An 18036-nucleotide genomic window follows, 5' to 3' on the forward strand; every position below is an offset into this window, starting at 1 on the left:
GGATGGAACTGCGAGGTTGTGTATCGACTCAGAGCAGTTAAACCGAAGTGACCATCAAGAATAAGTACCCCTTTGCAGAGGATTGACGACTGTTTGACTAGTTGCAAGGAGCCTCGGTGTTTTCTAAGATCGATCTACGGACGAGGGTATCATCACTGAGAATTCGGAAGGATGATATTCCCAAGACGGCCTTTAGGACCAGATACGTGGCATTATGAGTTCACAAAGTGATGTCTTTTTGGATTGACAAATGCCCCTGCTTTGCCTTCATGGATTTGATGAATCGGGTATTCAAGGAGTTTTTGGACCGGTTTGTGATAGTTTTCATTGATGACATTTTGGTATACTCGAAGAGTCCGGAAGAACATGAGGTACATCGGCCGAAGTACTACGGACATTGAGAGAACACTTGCCATTCACGCCAAGCCCGGTAAGTGCAAGTTCGGCTCAACCAAAGTGGCATTCCTCGGGGCACATAATTTCCGAGAAGGAATCTCTCGTGGATCGTGACGGAAGATTGAGAACACTATGGTAAGTGGCGAGACCGATATCAGATCGAGATTCGGAGTTTCTTGGGATTAAGCCAGGTATTATAGACGTTTCGTAGAAGGGGGTTTTCGTCGATAGCCATGCCACTGACGCGGTTGCTCAAAAGAGAGACGAAGTTCGAATGGGACGATAAGTGCGAAAAAGTTTTCGGTGGAGTTGAAGCATAGGCCGACGGCTCACCCAAAGTGTTAACCATTCCGTCCGGACCAGGAGGTTTTGAGATCTATAAAGTGATGCTTCGTTGAGGGGACTTGGATGCATATTGATGCAACACGGAAGGGTAGTCGCATATGCGTCCCGTCCCGATTAAGACCTACACGAGATGAATTACTCGACACATGACTTAGAGTTGGTTGCAATCATCTTCACCTCTCAAGATGTGGAGGCACTATTTGTGCGGGGAAAAGTTCATGATCTACACTTGACCATCGAGCCTTAAGTATTTGTTTTTCGCGAAGGAATTAAATATGAGGCAACGTCATTGGATGGAACTCCTCAAGGACTACGACTCAGCGGCATTTTATATCACCCTGGGAAGGTCAATAGAGTGGCGGGATGCGCTGTCGGAAGTTTCCAGCATGGCGCGCTATGATGGTCAAGGAGTGGATGTTATTGGAAGGAATCGTAGATTCGTAACTCAAATTTGAAGTGAGCCATATGTCTAGTCTACTATAGCCGCTGAGGATCGAGCCAGAAATTCGAACAAAGATTAAGACATTGCGGCCCTACTGAACCCGTAGATCCGTAAGATTCCGGAGATGGATGGGCACTAAGAGGAAACCGTGATCTTCCAAGTGTCGTAGTGGCGTTTATGCGTGCCGGCGATTACCCGGGAGCTTAAGGAAGAGATTTTATCTCAAGCTCTTATTGGAGCATTTATAGTATTCACCGCAGCAGCATTTAAGATGTACCGTAACCTTCGATAACATTATTGATGGAATGGAATGAAGACGGATGTGGCCAAGCATGTGGCAAAATGTCCGACTGTCACAAGTAAAGGTGCGAGCAACGTAAGCTCGAGGACTTGCGACCTTTGGATATTCCCGAATTGAAATGAGAGCATATCATGATGGACTTTGTCACGGGATTCTTGAGCCTTCCCACAGAGGATATGATTCGATATAAAGTGATAGTAGATAAACTAACTAAGTCGTTGCGACTTCCCTGACGGTGCGAAAGGACTTTGAGTTGAAAATATGCGAAGTGTATGTGCGCCCGGATAGTTCGGTTTTCATGGAGTATCTAGGAACGATCACTTCGGACCGTGATCCCCGCTTTATTGCTAATTTTTGAAAAGTCTACAATCGGCCATGGGAACAAAGTTGCCGGTTCAAGAGTCTGGCTCTATCATCCGTTGCACGGATGGACAATACGAGAGGACTATTCAAACCCCTAGAGGATATGCTTTGAGAGCATGTGTATTAGACTTTCGGGGCAAGGGGGAAGAGTAGTTGCATTTGGTTGACCTTTGCCTACAATAATAGCTTTCGAGTATTAGGGAAGCACCGCTTGGAAGCACTTTATGGCGAGCGTAGAACACCGTTGTGTTGGGATGAAGTGGGGAGAAAGAAGTGTAATGGGTCCAGTTGGTTCAAAGCAATCGATGGAAATGGTAAAGACTATCCGGGAAAGGCTCAAAGACAGCTCAGCAAGTAAGAAGAGTTAGCGCCGACTCAAAGGCGTAGACCGTTGGAGTTTCAAGTTGGTGACCACGTATTCCTTAAGATCTCAACGATGAGAGGACTGTCCCGGTTTGGCAAGAAAGGAAAGCTGCGTCCAAGGTATATAGGCCCGTTCGAGATTTTGGAGAGGGATTGGAACGTTGGGCTATCGTCTCGCCTTGCCACCGAATTTGTCGCAAGTTCATAACGTCTTCCACGTGTCAATGTTAAGGAAGTACGAACCTGGATCCGACCCATCTGCTGAATCATGAAGTAATAGACGGACGACAATTGGTGTCGGACGATGGAGAGACAAGTGCGAATCGAGGACGGGAAGGAGCGAGGTTTTGAGGAATAAGGATGATCCGATGGTTAAGGTTATGCTGGGAGCATCACTGAGAGAAAAGGTGTCACCGGGAAAACGGTAGAAGTAATGTGACGTCGGCACCCTCATTTATTTGAGTAATCAGGTTTGGATTGTAAATTTCTAGGACGAAATTTTTTGTAAAGGGTAAAGAGTTGTAACATCTTGAATTCGACCCACTTTCGTGATCAATGAAATGATAGTTGTTTCTCATTTCGTTTAGTAAGTCTCGCCTTGAACTAATCATTCTCGGGATACTTGACCAATAAAGGGAATGACTAACTAGAAAAACGGTGCGTGGACTCCAAGAACTTGACCGTGAATCTAGTTCGATCCCGAGGAACGGCTTTAGGAAATATTTTTGGGCCAATGTGGGCGATCCAATGAGAAAGTGACGGATTTGGTTTGGTCAACGACGTACGATCGGATCGCGGTGATTCCGCACGACCGAGAGTATGCGCGAACAATCACGAACTTATTCCGAACGAACGTGACTCTGTGGATCTAGCGATAAATCCTCGCGTTGTCTTGTAAATCGAGATCGTCACGACTCGAGTGATCCTAAGTCGATACGCGCGTAACCCCTCTAACAATCGCCTGTTAGTAAGAGAGATGCTAAAATCGCATTTGAGCGAAATTAATCGTGGAATTGAATCCGGACTTGAGTGTTGAATTTTACGGATGTACGCAACTATTTTGCAAGGATAACGTCGTATAAGTGTGGCCAATCATATTTGGGATCGATAGAGTTCAAAGTTGAAATTTGGCCCGGAACGGAAAATTACCGTTTTGCCCTTGGACCTTAAGTGCTAATTCCTGAATTTTGGGGTTTAATTAGGCTTGATCAACCCCTAAGTGGCTGAAAATCCTAGGTCCCAAATTGCCCCTAGATAATTTGGCAAGAATCAATCCAAGCCCTTGATGATGGGACAAGATTGTCATTTTTGGTGGGTTAGTTCAACCACCCCCTCAAGCCATTTGCACTAAAACCTCCCTCAATCTCTCTCTCCTCTCATTTCTCACCATCACCTCTGGCCACTCCTCCCCCCTCTCTCACGCCTCACTCTCTCCCCCATTCCCTCCCTTCCTTGGCCGCGTGATAGCCACGCCGGAGCACCGCCGCCGTTCGGCGGTGCCCATCGCGGGAGCACCACCACTCAGCCGACCGTCTCTCTCTCTCTCTCATTCCGTCCCACCACTAGCACCATCATCCCCCTCACTGCCCCCTAGCTCAGCCGAGACACCATCGCCCACCGTGCGCCGCCGAGGAACCACCGTTCGTCGTCGCTGATCCGGCGTGGTGCCACCGCATTATTCACCCGCCTCTCACCACCTTGTTCAAACTCCTCATTGAGCTTAGGAAATCTAGTGAGTACAAAACCCTAAACCCTAATTAGGATTATGTGCACTTTAGACAAGTTTTATGGGTAATTAGGGTATTTTAGGGGTTGATTAAGTGGCCATTGATTAGGGTTGACTTTGTGGCTATTTTGGTGATTTAGTGTGATGATTTAAATGTGATTTGGTGGTCTAGAATGGACTGGTTGTTGGGCGATCATTGAGGACTAGGGTTTGGACAATTATGTGGATTAAAATGGGTGCAATGTGGGCTGTTTAGTGCCTGATTTTGTGGTGATTTAATGGCCTAATGTGATAATTTGGAGGTGGATTAGTAGCCTAGAGTATACTGTTTAAGGGGCTGATTATGACGTGGGATTAATTGGACCTCGTTCGCCAATATGTGGTTCGCTTTGAATTGCCAAATGTGCCTCGATTTGCCTATGGTGGTGGCTAAATTGTGCATGATTTGGAATTGATTACGTGATGCCATGTTGTGTGCTTGATGTAACCAAGAATCGAGATGCTTGGCGGGCCATGAGTGCGCGTAAGTATATTGATTCAATCGCATGAATTCGGGTGCCAATTATGTGTTGTGGCTGTGTCGAATTAATTGGTTCATTGAGCATCTTGCGGCATTAATTGAGTATGTGGCCAAGTTGAATTGAATGCTCAATGTGGAAATTTGGATGCCCGAGTGTGATTGTTATGGCCATGAATTGTGCATATTAAGCATTGGCATAACATTTGCATTATGTGAGTGTGCACGAATGACATGAGCATGTGATCACCTAATCGCCCGATGCGCTTTTACGCTGGCTCGGGGAGTAATAATCTGGTAGATGTGTACGTGTGATCACATAAAGCCCTGATGCGCTTTACGCGGGGTATTGAACCCGTCCCCGATGCTTTTACGCTGGAACGATGCCCGGACTACCGGAAGATGGCTAACCTGATGCTTTTTACGCGGGTTGTGTCATAAGCCTGATGCGTTTTACGCGGGCCAGAGATCGATCGATGAGTAAATGACCTGATGCATTTTACACGGGTCAGTGAATAAATGGAAAAGTGCAAGTGTGCAAGTGTGCAAAAGTGCATTGATGGGGCATGAGCATGAGTGTGAGCATGAGCATGTGCATGACATCCGTTGTGGCCAAGTGACATTGCGCATGCGTCATGGTCGGGTTCTCCACTATTATTGTTATTCTTGTGTGCCTAACCTACAGGGTCAAGAATATATTTGATTTGGGCCGAGAGCCTAAGTCGTTCGAATGTTGCATTGTGTGTTTGGAATATTTGTCCGGGAGGTGCATGTTAGCCTAGTTTAGGTTTAGGGGGCCTACTCGCTGAGATTTATTCTCATTGTTGTTTAAACCCCACTTTTCGGTTCCTCAATCCACAAGATGGTAGACGCGCCGCTTCGTTGGGATTCCGTATCGCATAGAGCAATCCGTGATGGAGGACCCGTAGGGGAACGTGGAGTATTATGTTAGGTATTACAATATAGTTTGGGCCGACGAGGGCGGGCCATTTCCGGGCCCATCCCTATCTCGCTTGGTGTTTCGGGACCAGCTTTGGCACTCACGGACCTTTTAGGACCTTCGACGTCCTGTTCGACGCATTAGGGCTGTCGGATCCGCAGCCGGCGATAGAGAGATTGCGGCCTCGCTGCCACGCTGAGGAGGATTCCAAAACCCGACCAATATCATCTGGATGGACACCGAGTCCGAGGAGAGGAGCCAATGGATGGGAGTCCACATCGAGCGCAGCCGGAGCCTATGGAGTAAGAGCTAGAACTGGAGGATGATTCGGGGGTGGAATTTGTGGAGGCCGAGTCCGAGCCGGATTCGATGGATTCGAGTCCGAGTCGCTCGACGATTCGTCCGAGTTCCTCGGGATCCGACTCGGATCAGTTGCCCGAGATTTAGTCTTGACCATAGTTAGGTAGGGCCAGACCTTTTTGATAGGTGCCCTTCTAGGTTTAGTACTACTGGCCTTCGAGCCACCTACTCCTTTTGAAGTTAGTGGCCGTTGATCCATTTTTGGTTAGTGCATATTTTGTTATGATGGATTTTGTAAATCCCCGTTATTAATGCAAGTGCGGTATTTATTGTATTTATTGTATCCTGGGTCATGTTGTTTTATTACGTACGCGGGTGTGATGTTGCTTCCGCATGTGCATTGATCTCTATGTTGGGTTTTTGGGTCGGCGACGCATCTCCGGGACGTCGCACTAAATTCGACCTCGTGTAGGGTTATCGGAAAGTGCCGTAGGATTCGGGCTTGACATTTTGGGTTATAAATTAGGTTGTGTTTAGTTTTAAAAAAATAGACTTAAATGAGTCATTAATGGGTTTCTTATTAACTTAGTGGGTTTTAAATGGGTCATAAATGGATTACCCAATAAGGTTAAGTGAAATTTTCAAATTTTTAATTTTTTTGATATTTTTAAATTTTTATATTCTTTTTGTTTTTTTCTTTTCCTTTTTCCTTTTCTTTTTCTTTTCCTTTTCTTTTTTTTGTTTTTTCTTCTTCCCCTGTCGGTGGTCGGCCGCCGGCCACAGGAGAGGGACGAGCTCGCCGGAGGGGTAAGAAGAAAAAAGAAAAAAAGAAAAGGAAAAAGGAAAAGAAAAAATAAAAAAAATTAAAATATGATTTTTTTAAAAAATAAAAAATATTAAAATGAATGCATAGAGGAAAATATGATTTTTTCATACCAAATAATGAAAATATTTTCTAGTTTATTTTCAAGTTTCAAAGCAAAATATTAGAAAATATTGTCATTTTCCTAAAAGCATTTTAAAAATGTTATATTTTCCGTTAAACAAATGGAGCCTCAATTTTTTAAAAGATTTGTATTGCATGAAGATGTTTTAGCAACATAATTTTTTAAAAATATTATTAGAAATAAGCTTTCCTATATTTAGTTAAATGGGTCGGAGATGGGTTCAGTATGAGTCAAAGATTTTGCGCTCGAATAAACTGGGCCATACACGGGTTAGATGGGGCCAAGTTGGGTCGGACCATTTTATGATCCGACCTACAACCTAACCCGACCCGTTCGCTTAACAGGTCTGGTGTCGAGTTAGCTGACTTCACGGCACATTGGGCTTGTAGGGGTAGCAGCAAGGCATTGCAAACAACACATCAGCAGCTTTCTGGGTCACGGACAGGACAGGCGCGGCAGCTTCTCGTGGTGGGCCTCGTCAGGGGCATCAGCAAGGCATTGCGACGTTGGGGAAGCAGAATAGCATCATCATGAAGGGGCTCGGCTTTGACAGGATGGGCGCGGCTCGATGGCTCAAATCAGGACAGCAGGTCATCTCGCTGGGTAGTGGGGCTCGGACTGGACAGCAGCTCGGCACGTCGGGACTCGACGGAACTCGCAGGGGGAGCGCTCTTTGGTGACTCGGGAAAGCAGAGCATGTCAGGGACCTCGTCGTCGCGGTGGTTTGCGGCTTGGACAACAGCAGCTCACCTGGTCAGCAGCCGTTGGGGCGAGCACAATTCATTGAGGTAGCAGACATGAAGGGTAGGCAAGGCAGTAGCAACAGGGGGGGTGTCATAGGTGCGGCCGAAAGGGGTGGGGGGAGGGATATTGCGGCTGTCAAGGTTGGTCGTGATCTCTCCCTTTCTCTTTCTCTCTCTTCCTCAAGTGTATCGCTCGTGTACTCTCTGAATAATGATCGCTCCCCCCACAGGAATGAGATACAACTATGTTTATATATTGCATAACCCTAAGTCTTGCGGGCTTAGATTAAGCCCTAATCTGGGTTCTATTAATGTCAACGCTTTTTCTAATTGATTTTTCAATAGGTTGAATTAAGCTCGAATTAGGCCAAACGAGGCCCCTTTCTCTCGTGTAATTTGGCCAATATTCCCCTAGTGTTGGCTGAGTTTTGCTTGATGTGTGGGTCGGGTCCGCATGACTGATTTGAGTCTGTTCACCAACGCCGGTCCGATGCATAATGCAATTAAACTATATAATCTTAAACTATATACTATGCAATTTAACTCTAATATTTTTGTTTAGGAATTGGAAAATTAATCCTTTAATTTTCTATATGATTAATTATTAAATAATTAGTCAAAATTTTAGGTGACAATAATTCGAACCGATCAAGTAGAGAAATTTTTCGAGATGATGGGTGGGCAAAAGAGCAAGTTAAGCTTCTCTTTACAAGCTTAAAACAGTTATCTTGTATGGTAGGATACGCACCAAAACAATGGGCGACGCAAAGTATGTGTAATCAAATGGAGATTTCTTCTCATACGCAGTATTTATTTCATTAACTTAAAAGGTATGCGTGAGCGCATAGGAAAGACTGTAATCCTTCTTTGAGTTCGTCATATTTTCCTCCATCCTAATTGGAAGAAATTCCTTCTAAATTGTGGACATCACTCACGTTTATATTTAGTTAAATTTCATATCAATCATGTCCATACTTTGTAACTCGCCAGATCAATGTTAAATGACACCAAAGATGGGCATAGTGGGATACAACATCCTTTTATTCTCGGTTTGCAACAGTTACAATTCAAAACGTTTAAATGATGATGACATACTCAATTTGTATACTCTAATTGTCATCGAGTATATCTATTGATAACTTTTAGTTGAATTGTATCCTTCTTAGGAGCAGCCTTTCGAACCAAAACCTAGCTTTCCTCCGGCAACATCATACACAACTTCAAACGTTTTCTGTTGCACATTACCGTAAATGCCCAGATCACTATCATCACGATTCGCTGCAAACGCTAGGCAAACTTGAGAGGCCCTTGCGAAGTATAATATCCCGTTAGTGTCCAAATTGACGTCGACTCCCCCGGCAAAAGAGAATGTTATTGTTGGGATCGTGACCTTGCTCTCTTTGCTGAAGTCGTAGCAAGTATCGAGAATAGAAAGCGCTGGCGCCGTCGTGTAATTCGCCAGTGCTTTCCTGAATGCGGTTCTCAAGGCACTATAAGCTGTCGGAGGCAATCGGAATGACAGTTCCCGAGTCGATGATGGCGCCTCCGCTTGAAAAAAAACTGTCGATGGTATTGATAGACGATTCCTCCGACACTGATTCCTACGATACTTATTCCATAGAATTGCGAGCTTTGGGACCTTTGATAGCGGCGTGAAGCTAACCGAGCTCGATGCTCCGCCGTCTTTGCCGAAAGTCAAGTGTCCGGTGGTGCTTGCGGAAGAGGGCAAGCAGTAGGAGAAATACTTGCCATATTTGGCCGCGGTTTGGTCCACGATGGAGATCTTGTCATCCGAGAGTCCAATCAACCCGGCGGTTCTGCCAAAGAGGCCTTGGTTGTTCTGGCCACAGCCGAATTCGAAATTGTCGATCACCTCCGTCGGTGATATTGTCAACTTCTCGGTTGCAAAGAAGCCGACTGAAGATGATTGGTCGCCGTATCGGATGCCATATAGACAGGTCGATCCGGAGCATCCTGAACTAACTACAGATCCAAGAGCAAAACACATTACTTGCATTAGTTCTAGTTATTCTTGTGATGATTTCTAACTTAAAGAAACCGAGATTCCTCATCTAAGCTTGAAGTACATTCTAGTAAGACATCGTAAGTATTAAGTATCTCAAATGTGGTTGACTATTACCGATGGAACCAAGTTGTGAGCATGATGTCGAGGAGCACGAGATATTGGTATAGGATGACGATTGAGATGGGTCAAAGATCGGGTTGGACTGAGTGTAGCAAGATTTCACGCACGGCTGGCACTGGGTCCACGTGAGAGGGCTGCCGGTGTCGAAAATGAGAGTGAGGTCCTTTTTTGGCGTGCCGAGGCCTATTGTAACTATGTAATTGCCGGTGCCCAAGGTGATGCCAGACTTGGCCGGAAGATTGGCCGCTGCCGAAGCTTTTAGGCCATCGCTGCTGTTGGAGGATCGGGACTGAATCCACTTGACCCTTGACTCATCTTGAAGCAGGGTTTCAGTGTGATTTAAAGGATTGTGGCCCTGAACAAGCTGAGAGCATGGACCGTGCTTGTGATATACTTCCAAGGTCGACTTTCGTTTGCTAGCTAAAAGCATGTCATGTGAGAGCAAGAGATTATGTGAGCAAGCTAATAATGTATTGGCAAAAAAAAAAGATTGTTCTATTTTTCCAGTCAACAAAGACTTGGGTTTAGCGTGGTCAACTCTTAAAATCATTGGTTTGACCGTGGAATAAAAAGTTAAGACCTCCATTCTCACTCTTCCCATTCCTTTTTTTTTTAAAATTATTTTCTCTTTTTCTAACCATAGTATTTCCATTGAATCAAAAGACTTAGCTTTTTGAATGGGACAAATCAATATGGTCATCATCATTTCTACGACCAAGTCCCCCCACCAAATGCAACTTGAACTATTCGGCGCGTGCTACCATGATAGAGATGGATCACCTGCCTACATGCCTTCTTCTCTAATCACCCTCTTTCCTCCTCATTTCCTCATTAATGTAATTATAATTATATGGAAAACATGAAGAAGAATCCATGGTAACTCACAGGTGAGAGGCAAGAGTTCCTATGACTAAGCGGAGAGCAGTATACTTTCCCTCCGAATTACGGTTCGGGTTCGGGTTTGGTCATTCACGGTACTGAATTCGGCCAATCTCGTTCATGTTCGAGTTCGTTCATGATCCGAGAAAATCATTTTTCCACTGGACATAAGTACGCTACATATCCATATGTAAACCCATTTATCGAACGACAGAAAATACCGTGGTAATAGACTACTACACATGGCGATTTTCCATTTTACATGTTGAGAGAGAGAGAGAGAGAGAGAGAGAGAGAGAGAGAGAGAGAGAGAGAGAGAGAGAGAGAGACCTTTGGTAGTGGAAGGTGAGCAAGAAGGAGAAGGCAATAGAGAGCTAACTGATATAGTGTGGCTTGCAATCTTCCCTTCTACTCCATAAGTATAACCTTGGTGCATGAAGCAGATCATGAGGACGTGGAGGGAGAGTAAGAGGAGAGCCCTCTTAGACGCACTGAAGAATGAGCCCTCCATCAATCTGAAAGAGAGAGGAAGAGAAAATTGAAGTGCTTTTCCAAATTTTTGCCAATATGCTCTCTCGTTTAGCCTTTTATATAGGGTTTCTCGGGCGGCAATCATGCACAGGCTTCTAAAGCCATACACGTCATCCTTCCTCAGATTAATTACTTTTATTCCGTCAATTCGGTTATGTTTTGTTTAATTCTAACTAGTGATTGAAGGGACGAGCCACCATGCTCCACTCAACTTTGCTTTTGTTGATGCACAACAACCACTGAGCATAAGAGCCGGTCCATTATCCGAAGAGATATGGCAAGTTATTCTTCAACCTGGTGGGAAGGAGTCCAATCGTACTTCCGATTAGTGGATCAGTGATAACTCGTATGCAAATTTACCGGAAGTAACTTATTAATGATGTCCATGTAATTCACTAATCTGAGGTATGATTGGAGTGAGTTTTCCCAAATAGGGTCATAGGAGAATGTGGCTCAAAAGAAAATAAAAGGAAAAATAACTATGTACATATCTTGATTGATACATTATGTTAGAGAGTCATTTAATAATGCCTATAAATAGGATCGTGTATTATTTTTCAAGATAGATCGAAATATACAGAAATTCTACAATTTCTTTCTTTTGCATTATTTCTTATCTACTTTGATGTGCACATAATAAGTGTAACGAGATGAGAGCTCATTGTTGTACGAATAACCAATGTCAATTTAATCCTAAACCTTTTGACGATTAACCAATACAGTCCTTCTGGCTAATTATCCAAATAATAAGTTTATGACTAAATTGGCAAATTTCAAAAGCTTTAGGGCTAAATTGACACAATCGAAAGATTTATGACTAAATTGGTAATTCGTTAAAATATTTAAGACTGAATTGGCTGCTGCACAATAGGTTTTGGACTTTTTGGACTATTATTGCTCATTATTTGTGTATGAGGTTATGCCAACCATTAATCAAGATTTTTTTTTATCCGAAACCATTGATCAAGTTAGAGCACCAAATCTAGCAATGTGATTTATGACTTTAAAAGAGAAAGAAAAAAGAAGAGTATCCAATCTGTGTTGTGACATAGATCACTCGTTTCAGCCCATCGCCATCGGTGGAGGGATTGCTAGAAAAACACAGGTGAACGCCATGCCTCTACCGGCAAGGGAATCGTGATTGAATCTAATACAATCTCTATCTCGATTTTATGGAAGAAGGTATGAATTTTCCCTTTGACTATTGGCCTAATATTTATTATCTTTGGTAAGTCAATTTCAATGTCCATTGTTAATGATCTCTTGACTTTTGCTACAATTACCGATAGGTTGTGTAAAATCTTTATTTAGAGCGGGTGATCTTCAAATCTCATGGCGAGGTCTCTGGTTAAAGTTTCGGTACTCGTTCCTGGATTGCTTCCGAGTTCACATGAACTTTCTTTTGGGGATGATAGTTAAGGAGTCATTCTCGGAAGATGTCAAGTACGCATTAAGTTTGCTCGATGAGTTGATTTTTGTTTGGTGTTGGCAAAGGGTGCTTATATTCCATGGCTATATTAGTTGGATGTCGTACGTCGTGGGACAAGCAAGCTTCATTACTTGACTCATTGGAAGAGGGCATCCACATGATTCCCCATATGAGAAGTCAGAGTCAAGTTGTTTTCAGTAGGGGAGAATGATGAAGGACCACAATGACACCTACATTACACTTTTAATTAATTTCTTATCTATTGCATTTTTTTCGTCTCATTTTTAATTACATACACCCTTAACATCTTGAATGGACTACATTATCCAGCACTTTAGCATTTTTTTTGGAACAGTTAAAATTTGCCTACGGTACCAAGAATAATATTAAATGTGGGGATCCACTCTTAATTTGAGCTTAGTTCTTAACTTTTTTTCCTTCTTTTGGTTTAGTTTTTTTTTTCCCCATTTGGGACTAGTGTCCAGCAACGTTTCAACAGCAGAGGCTACTCCAGACTTGCACCGCTTGAAAACTGTCCTCGCTGCAGCTTGTTCAATCTTTAATTTCGCCAAGGCCACTCACGAATAGCAAACTCCCAGGTTTGGTGTCTCTTTTGACAGGTCTTTTTTTTTCAGTGAGCGTCCACAGTTGTTATAACGCCGTATCAAGGTTTTTCCAGCCAACTTTCAACGGATTCAAGCTTGACCAGACGAAAGCCCGCAAACCTACACTGACCTTCCGATCCCAGCAAGCCTTAGACGATTCGCCAGTGTTGTTCCTCGATTCTGTCGTTGCTGTTAAGCACAACCGAGAGCACTCTTCTGCCGAGTCGAGTACATCGCCGAGGAGTCCTCACCGTGAACACTGATGAGCTGCTTGTGGTCCATCGCTAGCCCCACGACGAGACTTGCTGCTCGTGATCCACCATGAACCACCATCCGTTGCAACCTTCATCTGTTGTCATTTCGAATTTGGAAAGTTATCCGCAAATTAGGTAAGATTATCTTTCAATTTGATCTTTTAAATTTGATGCCGATTTGTCAATTTCCGCTGTCTTTGGTGAATATGTGATATCCGCAAATATTTAAAAATCACCAAGTTAGGAAACTTTCGTAACTTAACAATGTGCTTGAACGGCAATCCGATCTCTAACTATGAGATACGATATCCGGCAGCACGGAAAATCTTCCTTCCTATCCATAACCACTTGGATATCCTGTTTCCAAATTAAAACGGAAAACCTTCCATCAATATCCATAACTACTTGGATATGATTGTTGTTATTATATTTTCAAATTTAAACAGATAATATAAGTTTCGTGGATTGCGTGGATGTGATTTGGTGATGGGAGTTATCTAAGGTTAATTGATTTTGCTAAAGAAAATACAAAAAAGTTAGGTAGGATTTTAATTGATTGTTATTGATAATTTTCATGCTTAGAATTTATCTAAATTGCTTTCCTTAGATAGAATATGATAGATTAGATTCACTTTTGAATTCATTCTATAAGGCTAGGATAATTTCCAACTTAAATTACGATTTACAATGGTTTATCTCCTAGTCTAACTTAGATATTATCCTAATCTTGATAGTTTATTTAGGTTAATTTTTAATTACGAATTTTCATGAAAAAAATACCAAAAAAGAAACCATTTTAGAATAAGTTAAATTACCTTTCTACAATAGATTGCATGTTTAATTTAGATTATTTATTTATTCCGAATTTTAATAAGGAAGTACCAAGAACAATACCCTAGAATAGGATAATTTGTTTTCCTTAGTTTAAAATTGCATGTCTAGATAATATACACTTTTAATTACGAATTTTAATAAAAAAATGCAAAAATACATCATATGCATGTCATAAAGTCTTAGGATAATGAAATTGCACGTCATTTAGAAATTGCATGTTGGGGCATTTAATTAGGAATTGCATGTCATATTTTGTCCGTCATTACATATATGTTAGTTTTCAAATAATCAAGAGAAAACCAAAAAATACATTGAGAGGAATTGCGTGTTAATTAGAAATCATATTAAAGTTGATGATGTGATTTTTAACTAACATTGCAGATGCTTACATTGCTTCGAGATATGGATATCGTCCCTATCTTGCAATTTATTTATCGCTTTGATCGTTGAGTGTTAAATAATGATTGTGTATCTGCATGATCACCTCACATGTTATGAGATAATAAAAAATTGATTCAAGTTGCCTACTCAAATATTTTCATGAAAAAGGCACCAAAATGGCGTTAAAATAATTTAGCATAATCAAGTCTCCGTACTCATAATCTCTGATTCATAGGAGTAAAGTAATTCTCCTAATACTTAACTTGGGTTTTCAATCGACCCATCGTAAACTGATTAGTGGTGACTCCGATTGAAAATGATTTGCATGTCAAGAACTTTGAACCATATGTCGCGAATTGTTAAGGGCTTATGAGAGTCATAGTGCATATGAACTAAGGTCGCACGCCTAGGCTTAATAAAAAATACAAAAATATATCATATGCATGTCATATAGTCTTAGCGTCATGAAATTGCACGTCATTTAGAAATTGCATGTTGGAGCATTTAGTTAGGAATTGCATGTCATATTTTGTACGTAATTACATATTGGTAAGGTTGCGACCTTACCTCAGAGGTGCACCAATTATGAGTTCGACTAATGGATTATTAAGCCTAGACTTAACTCGGGCTCTCCCAAGCCCTTACCAATTTGCAGCTTATGATTCAAGTTCTTAGTATGCAAATCATTTTCAATCAGGAGTTGCCACTAATCAGATTATGGTGTCTCGATTATGCAGGTACACAATCATTATTTAACACTCATTAATCAAAGCTATAAATAAGCTGCAAGATAGAGAGAATGTACTTACCTCAAAGCAACGTAAGCATCTACCATGTTAGTTAGAAAATCATATCATTAACCCTAATATGATTTCTAATTAACATGCAATTTCATTCAATGTATTTTTTTTTATTTTCTCTTGATTATATGAAAACTAAAACGTATGCAATTACGTATAAAATACATGAAATGCAATTCTTAATTAAATGCCATAACATGTAATTTATAAATGACGTACAATTTCATGATCCTTAGATTATATGAGATGCATATGATGTATTTTTTGTATTTGTTTTATTAAAATTCGTAATTAAAATTGCCTATTTTTGAAACATGCAATTTTAAACTATGGAAAGAATATCCTTACCCAAAAAAAAAATTATGGAAAGAATATTAACCTATTCTAGGGGTATTGTTTTTGGTATTTTCTTATTAAAATTCGGAATAAATAAATAACCTAATTTAAACATGCAATCTAATCGTAGAAAGATAATTTAACTTATTCTAAAATGATTTCTTTTTTGGTATTTTTCATGGAAATTTATAATTACAAATTACCCTAAATAAACTATCAAGATTAATATAGCATCTAAGTTAAACCAAGAAATAAATTATTCTAAATCCAAATTTATATTTGAAGTTATCTTATCTTTCTAGAATATATTCAAAAGTGAACCTAGTCTATCCTATTCTATCGAAATAAAGCAATCTTGATAAACTCTAAGCATGTAAATTATCTATAAAAATCGATTTGAAGTCTACCTAATCCTTTTTATTTTCATTTTCTTTAGCAAAAACAATTAAACATAGATAAAACACCTGCTTCACCCGCACTTTGACTTCCTCGTCGCTTTCCTTGAGGGAATCTGCGACAACTCAAAATTTATCTTATCTGTTTAAATTTGGAAATAGAATAAATCAGCGATCATAGCCAAGTGGTTATGGATATTGATAGAAGGTTTTCCATTTAAATTTGGAAATGTGATCATATCCAAATGGTTGTAGATAAGATGGATGATTTTCCAAACTACCGGGTATCGTATTTCATAGTTAGAGATCGGATTGCTGTCAAAGCACGTTGTTAAGTTAGGAAAGTTTCCTAGCTTGGGGATATTCGAATTTTTGTGTATGTGCATTACTCACCCAAAGATAGCATAAATCAACAAAATAGGCAAGAAATTTAAAAGATCAAATTGGAAACAACCTAATTTGTGGATAACTTTCCAAATTCGAAACGATGGGATTGGATTGGAATTGAGACGGCAGATCATGGTTCGATCAGTGGTACGTCGCGGGATGCTTGGCTGGCGGGGCTGCTCGATGTTGGGACAGTGGGGTTGGTCGCACGGGGATGGGACAACAGCTCGTCTCAGCGTGGGGCTCGCGGGTGTGGAGGCTTGGCATATCTCGGTAGCAGCTGGACATCAGGGAAGTTCCCCCGGGGGGGGTTGGTGTGGGGTGGAGGCTATTCAGCGAGCTTGGTCGGTGTCGAGTCAGCTGGCTTCACGGCACATCAGACTCGTAGGGGCAGCAACAAGGCATTGCGACAGCAGATTAGCAACTTGTTGGGTCAGGGACAGGAGGCCTGGCGGGCTCGTCAGGGCAGCAGCAAGGCGTCGCGACGTCGAGGAAGCAGAATAGCAGCAATGTGAAGGGGCTCGGCTTCGACGGGAAGGGTGCGGCTCGGTCACCCAGATCAGGACAGTAGGTCGTCTCATTAGGGTAGCAGGGCTCGGACTGGACAGCAGCTCAGCACTCTTTGATGACTCGGGAGAGCAGAGCACGTCGGGGACCTCGTTGTTGCGGTGGTTGGCGGCTTGGACAGCAGCAGCTCGCCTGGGGCGAGCACAACTCATTGAGGCAGCAGACATGAAGGGTCGGCAAGGCAGCAGAGACGGGAGGGTGTCATAGGCGCCAGGGGGGGAGGGATATGGCGGCCGTCAAGGTTGGCTGTGATCTCTCCCTCTCTCTTTTCTCTCTTCCTCACGTGTATCACTTGTGTATTCTCTGAATAATGATCGCTTCCCCCACAGGAATCAGATACAACTATGTTTATATATTGCATAACACTAAGTCTTGTGGGCTTAGATTGAGCCTTAATCTGGGCTCTATTAATCTCAAGGGTTTTTCTACTTGATTTTTCAATAAGGTTAAGCTCAAATTAGGCCAAACGAGGCCCCTTTTTCTTGTGTATTCGGCCATTATTCCCTTAATGCTGGCCAAATTTTGCTTGATGTGCGGGCTAGGTCCGCGTGACTGATTTGAGTCTGTTCACCAATGCCGGTCCAATGCATAATACAATTAAACTATATAATCCTAAACTATATGTTATGTAATTCAACTATAATATTTTTGTTTAGGGGTTAAAGGTTAATCCTTAATTTCTATGCAATTAATTATTGAATAATCAGTCAAAATTTTAGGTGTCAACGATATCGGACTGATCAAGTCGAGAAATTTTTCGAGATGATGGGTGGGCGAAAAGAGCAAGTTAAGCTTCTCCTTACAAGCTTAAAACAGTTAATACCGTATGGTAGGATACGCACCAAAACAATGGGCGACGCAAAGTATATCTAATCAAATGGAGATTTCTTCTAATACGCAATATTTATTTCGTTTAAAAGGTATGTGTGAGCGCATAGGAAAGACTGTAATCCTTCTTCGAGTTTGTCATATTTTCCTCCATCCCTAATTGAAATAAATTTCTTAACAATGGGGGCATCGTTCACGTTTATATTTAATTAAATTTGCATATCAATGATGTCCATAGTTTGTAACTTGCCACTTCGATGTTAACCGACACCAAACAATGG

At 41.8% G+C, this 18036-nt stretch overlaps 1 pseudogene; it reads right to left on the minus strand.

Moving 5' to 3' along the window:
- Window positions 1-8540: 8540 nt before the first annotated feature.
- On the minus strand, window positions 8541-10969 carry LOC130137071 (aspartyl protease family protein At5g10770-like; annotated as a pseudogene).
- Between the last annotated feature and the right edge of the window lie 7067 nt (window positions 10970-18036).

This window comes from Syzygium oleosum, unplaced genomic scaffold (genome assembly GCF_021117445.2).
Source record: "Syzygium oleosum isolate NSW1041296 unplaced genomic scaffold, Sole_v2.1 Sole_v2.60, whole genome shotgun sequence".
Lineage (NCBI taxonomy): Eukaryota > Viridiplantae > Streptophyta > Magnoliopsida > Myrtales > Myrtaceae > Syzygium > Syzygium oleosum.